Source organism: Alosa sapidissima, chromosome 16 (assembly GCF_018492685.1).
Source record: "Alosa sapidissima isolate fAloSap1 chromosome 16, fAloSap1.pri, whole genome shotgun sequence".
In the NCBI taxonomy this organism is placed as follows: Eukaryota; Metazoa; Chordata; class Actinopteri; order Clupeiformes; family Clupeidae; genus Alosa; species Alosa sapidissima.
The window spans coordinates 29,258,752-29,264,753 of NC_055972.1; positions in this window are offsets into that span (position 1 = coordinate 29,258,752).

Genomic DNA, 6,002 nt, shown 5'->3' on the forward strand with positions numbered 1-6,002 from the left:
TGCAAACGGAACGCTTCAATTATATGCCCGGTGTAGCCTCCCTGTAAGAGATGTGGGAGATGAGGGCAGAGGTCAAGGACAAGAAGGCCAGGTAGTGTCATGGGGATAAAGGGGCCTGCTGGATGGGAGGTCAGGTTGTCAGATATGAGGTTTAAGGAAACCAGCGGTGTATCATTCACTGCAGCTCAAGATTGTAAGACTTCTCTTCTGCATATCCCCACTCTTATCTTTGTTACATTTCTGTCAAGGATTCTTTATTTCTTTTCAATGCTTGTACTTCTTGTTTTTACTCATTTTTGTTGCAATCTTCTGACAGTGGTCATAAACTCAGGTGGTTAGAATTTATTAGACGGTTGTGTGTGTAGAGAGAGAGAGAGATACATTTACGGTATCAGACCTGCAGAGTGTAAATAACTTTAAGGGTGTGAGTTTGACAGCGTATTTTGCCTACACTGCATGTGCACTGTGGCCAGAGCAAAGTCAGATGCACTAAGTGGGCTGAGTCAGATATCAGGCCGAAGTTAATCGAAGTTAATTCAGAGTCCCCACCTTGATGTAGCTTCCCGCTACCTATATTGCCGCCGAACTCGGGCCCTAAGAGTTGTTAATTGTCACCCTCAGTGTGGCAGATGCTGTTGCAGGTGTTTGTGTGCCCCTCTTTTGAGGCAAAAAAAAATCACTTTTATTGTTTACAAGGGAACAGGTCGCTTTGGTTCCCTTCACTCTGTACATACATCAGACTACATTGGTGCTATATGTATATTTTGATCTTTTAAGTTCCTTTTCTTTTTTCCAAAGGCAGAATTTGCCAACATTGTTTGTGCCACCAAAATGTAAACATATTTCAGGATATTTATAGTTCTCTTATTGTTTGTGTGTCTGTGTTGTTTTTGTGTTTTTTTTTTTTTTTTTGATGTACTTGAATTTATTGTTTCATTGTCATAGGTTTTGTTTAAAAAAAAAAAAAAAAATATTTATAACATTTAAAACAGAAACTGGTTGAACATGACTTCCACATTACACTACTGTAGACTATTTTATCATGCATTTTGTCTTAAACCTGGAATTCTTATCACGTCTTTATTTATTGGTTGTTTGATTGTTTGGCTCTTTAATGACTAGTTCCCTATATTATGCTTGCTTTAGTCATTGTTATTTTGTCGGTCATTAAGATTTTCACATGGGAAAAATCAGGTTGTACTGACATGACTGTAGAGACATCGGCCCCTCACAGTGAGGATCTTTCCATGCTGTACCCTTTTTAAGTTGAATAATATGTGCTGCTCGGCACAGTAGTGTGGGAGGAAAGGCCTTCATCTTCACAGAGATGCTTGTATTTTTTTTTACTTGTGCTCTGTCATGATTAAAGTATCAAAGGTGATGTGGGCGTGCTGCCGTCCTGTGATTTTCAATATCTCCTTTTTTAGTGCATTTTTTATGAAGTCTGATAAATATATATTTTTTTTTTTATTTATGGAATTAGCACATTATATTTTCCTCCCCCTGTAATTTTCCCCCGCCCACACATTTGTGTTGTTATTATTATTTACTCAAAGTGAGAATGATGGGGAGAAAGAATTTTCAGCAGGCAAATTGTGTTTTTATTTCTTGTGCATCACTGGCTACACTGATGAGTTGATGGGGCAGCAATTCAAACTTATCCTACCTTTTATTGTCAGGGTTTCATCACTTTTCTATTTCTTCTTGGTGTCTGGGAGTAGAGTTGTTCAAATTTTGAAGACATCTGCAGCAGACTTTAGACTATATACAAGACAGTTTGATTTCCTTTGCTTTTTTGTAGATGTTCAAACCATTGCATTTGAGCTAACCCTACATGTCTCGGTGCCTGACTCGTCTATCATCTTTTGGATTGATCTTTTGTAGTCACACCTATGCCTTTCTGGTGCTCTTAATTAGCCATTTTTAACTGCTGACCACTTTCACCCAGGATGTTTTTCCTACTTAACCACACCATGTGACCAAAAGACACCACAAGCTATTAAATCTCTGCCCACTTACATGTGCTCTGCTGTGCCACCTAGTGGCTGATACGCACATTGAAGTAAGAGAGTTCATTATGTTGACAGCCACAACCTGTAGAAGTTCTGAGATCTGTAATATTGATATGGTTTTTGGTTAATGTGTGGAAAAGGCTGTGTTTGACCTGTGTTGAATTGATTTACTTAATTGTCTCACCCAACTCCTGATCACTGAATTTGACAGGGTTCTCACATAACCACACAACAGCCAAATTGTTACCTTACAGTAAAATAGTGTTTTTTTTAATGTGTTGTTGCACCAGTGTTGCACACTTAAGCTATAGGTTATAACTTAAGCTGTAAGTATCCAGAGTAGAAATGAGAACAGAGGTTACCTAAGCTGAGGTTCATTGCTACCATGACTTCTCAGTGGCTTAAAGTTACACAAAGAATCAGTAATGTGGAAGTATTATTAATATAAATATAACCCCATCTCCCCCATGAAGTTAACTCATTAGATTAAAATGCAACACTGCAAACAACTGAGTTAAATTAGAATTGAAATGTACAGGAATAAGAATTAGGGGAACGTTTCTAGAACATCACTCAAAGCTATGAGTTTCATTTGTAATTTCATTCAATTTACTGCTTTAACAACTTTAACGCAATGGTATTATACCTGACATTAAACATACTCTGCCTCATAACAATTAAATGTAACTTTATCTGTGTTGTGTATTCTATGGTAAATAAAAAGGTTTGTATAATCTGCTCACTCAAGCCCTTGAAGCTGCATACATGTTTCAGTGGCATTTCCTCTCATACCAAATAAACTAAGGAATGGGTGGCACATTTAATTAATTTGTGTTTTTCATAAATCTGACACAGATGTGACATTTAATAATTTCACTTGAGGCTTTGGGGCTTTGCACCATTGAAAAAGAGTTTGCAATGCTCTTAGCCAAAAAGGTAATGATTTGTCTCTGATGACCCTTGGTGTGTATTTGTGTTGTTTGAATTCCAAATGTTTTTTAACAACTTTTTGTTCTCATCTCTGAAGACTGATGCGGTGTATTAAATGATGCAAGCATTCCTTAATCCAATATGGGCACATGAACTTAGCTGGCCTCATTCTCAGACTTAGTCAGTTATTCTTGTCATTTGTAAGATTTAAAATGAGAATGGTGTTACACTCTGCAGAAACGGAAAACTGGAAATTAGGCCTGCAGTAAAGGCTATGTCTGGTTTTCCTATTGGCTTACTCATACTTTACACCCTGAGTGGGTGGGCCTGATTCTGAACTGGTGATAATATTTCTTCTAGGGCCGGTTTTCCATACTTTAAGCTGTCACAGACTAAAAGAGGCCCTCAATGAAGATCTTCACTGAAAAAGAGAATGAGCTTTTAGTTGCAATTTTTAGTACATCCCGATCCCTTCCCCCTTATGCAACACCGTGTGCATGCAAAATGTGTACTGGAATTGTACGTTTTTATTTCTGAACAGACAAACTGGGAATTTATTGAGGGTTCCTTGTAGATGTGCCTCGTAAATTTAAGCCATTCATGAAACATTTTGTTTGTTTCAAATTGTTTATTTCAAGCTATTAAAAATAGCTACATTTATTTACGAATTGGTGGTTGATATGTTTATAAATATATGTATATGAATGACTGAAAAACAGGATGTTTTATTGTTCAGTTACTTACATTGTGGAACTGCCTGCTATGGCACTGTACTGTGTTTTTTTACTAGAATATTCTGCCTCACTCAGCAAGGCACTTCCTCGTTTGGTCTTCCCTTCCTCTCTCTCTCTCATGTACTCTCTTTCTGCCTAACAGCTAAACATCTATCTGCAGAAGAGCTTGGTCACTTTATTTAAACTGCATCTGCACTGCATGTTGACATTCAACTCTGAATGCAACTCCTGTATTTCACAAAGCAGCCCAGGTCTGTGAAAGGCCACTTGAAGTCTACTTATTGTCTTATGTTCATTTGCAATGACTCATCATTTTGTTCTTCATTGTGTCTGGGAAACAGAGGGTTCTTTTTGTTATGTCACAGTTAGCTGATACATTTTGTTTGTTAGTTTGTTGTTGTTTTTAATGTGATCTTGCTAGAATACAATGTTGGGATGTTAACGTATGTACAGTTTTGGGGAAGGGATTGGGAAAGGTGCATCAACAAAACCAAATGTAGGCAGATTATTATAGATTATAGATTATAGACTACTTTTCAGGTCAAGTTTCTGATGATAAGGCGGATTCCCTATTCTCACTTACTTTGAGGTCAGTTAACACTGTGATATGGACATGAGCCAACTTCTCTAACCACTACAGCAGGCATTCTTGAGACATAGGAGGAATCACTGTGTTCTGATAACAGATACATAACCTGTGGGCATTGAAGATGAACTGACATACGTGCATGGTTGTGGTTTTTGAAGTGATGTGCACATAACAGTCACATTTCTTTATTTGTGGCAGGAAATTATTTATAAAGAAGAGTTTACATGTTCTGACAGAATTATAGCAAGGCTTAGAATTATATCTTAAAGGAGTATTTATCTTAAATACTACTGTATGTGTGATTTGTATCATTAGTTTTGTAAGTATGAATCATATCAAACTTGACTCTCATAACAAAAGTGCTTTTATCCCAGCAAATATACATATGCTTTTGAAAAAGGTCCCAAAAATGTCAATTTTCAACAATCCCTGTAATATATTTTTTTCTCTGAAGTTTGATGTGTGCTTCAAATATGATTCATTAAATCGTGGATTATTTTGAATGTCCAAGTCTGTATTGGATTGATACGTAATATCTCTATAAATTGCTTGATCATTCTTCTATTTGTCCAACCTCAGTCTAACTGTAAAGAAATAAAAATAGTAATGAACTGTAATGAAATAAAATGGATTTTTTTTTTACACAGTGAAGCATGCATGTCACTGTCTTCATGACTAACCCAGTAAAATGACACTAAATAAAACTGCTGGTGATTTAAACTGAAAAGAACTGAAAGTTATTTCCCCTTTTTCATGCTTCCTTCTGATCAGAGAATTGAAATGTTACAGATGTGACATGATATGCTTAAATCATTCAAGATCTATCAATTCTCACCACCGTCTTCATTGAAAACCTTGTGTGTTCAATACCTACTGGAGATTTCAAATGTTTGATTTGTGTGTCCTATTTAAAAAAAAATGCTCTCAACTGTGGAAGGACAAATGTGGATTTCATTTTAGCGCAACCACATATGATTTCACTCAAGAGTTATAAAGAAAACTTTAAGAACAGGCTGAGACCTAGCTTTATTTGGAATCGAACAATTCATATAAAACACTTGTATCTCCGTGATATCTGTACAAACTTCAATGTCATCCTTACATAATACCTAGGTAAAATAAATAGAAATACTGTGCATCATCTGGCTGCTTGGCACACTGGCGTTAGCCCCACTTTGAGCTCTTTAAGGGGAAATCCTTGGACACCCGCTACCCAATCCAGGTAGAGCAGGAGTGACCTCTTCCAGCGCCCTCCGAAGAGCAGGACACTGCACCATCTAATCCAGTCACTTACACATTTACTGTACAACGGAATGGACGGCCAAAGTGAATGGTTCTATTAAAGTCCCTTCTCCCTCTGTTTATTTGAAAGTGAAATAAAAGTCATATCCTTTGCCACAATCACTGTACAGACGGATAACACCGCAAGCGCTTTCAGCAGGTTTATCTTTTGCTCATTATGGTACAGAATGGGTTGGTACATTGAAAAATTAGATGGCACCTGTATTTGTTTACTACTTCCTTCTCTTGAGGGGAATGTTTGTGATATATGATCTAAGGTAAGTAGTAGTTTTACCATGGGTGGAAACCATGGGTAGAGAAGATGAATATTGTCCACAGAGAAACATCCTGTGAGTTTCAGATTGAGTTATGGAGATGGAAGAGTGCTGACAACATAGGCAGAGGGGTTTGAAAATATTTTTTTTTTTTGGGGGGGGGGGGGGGGGGATCCTTTCA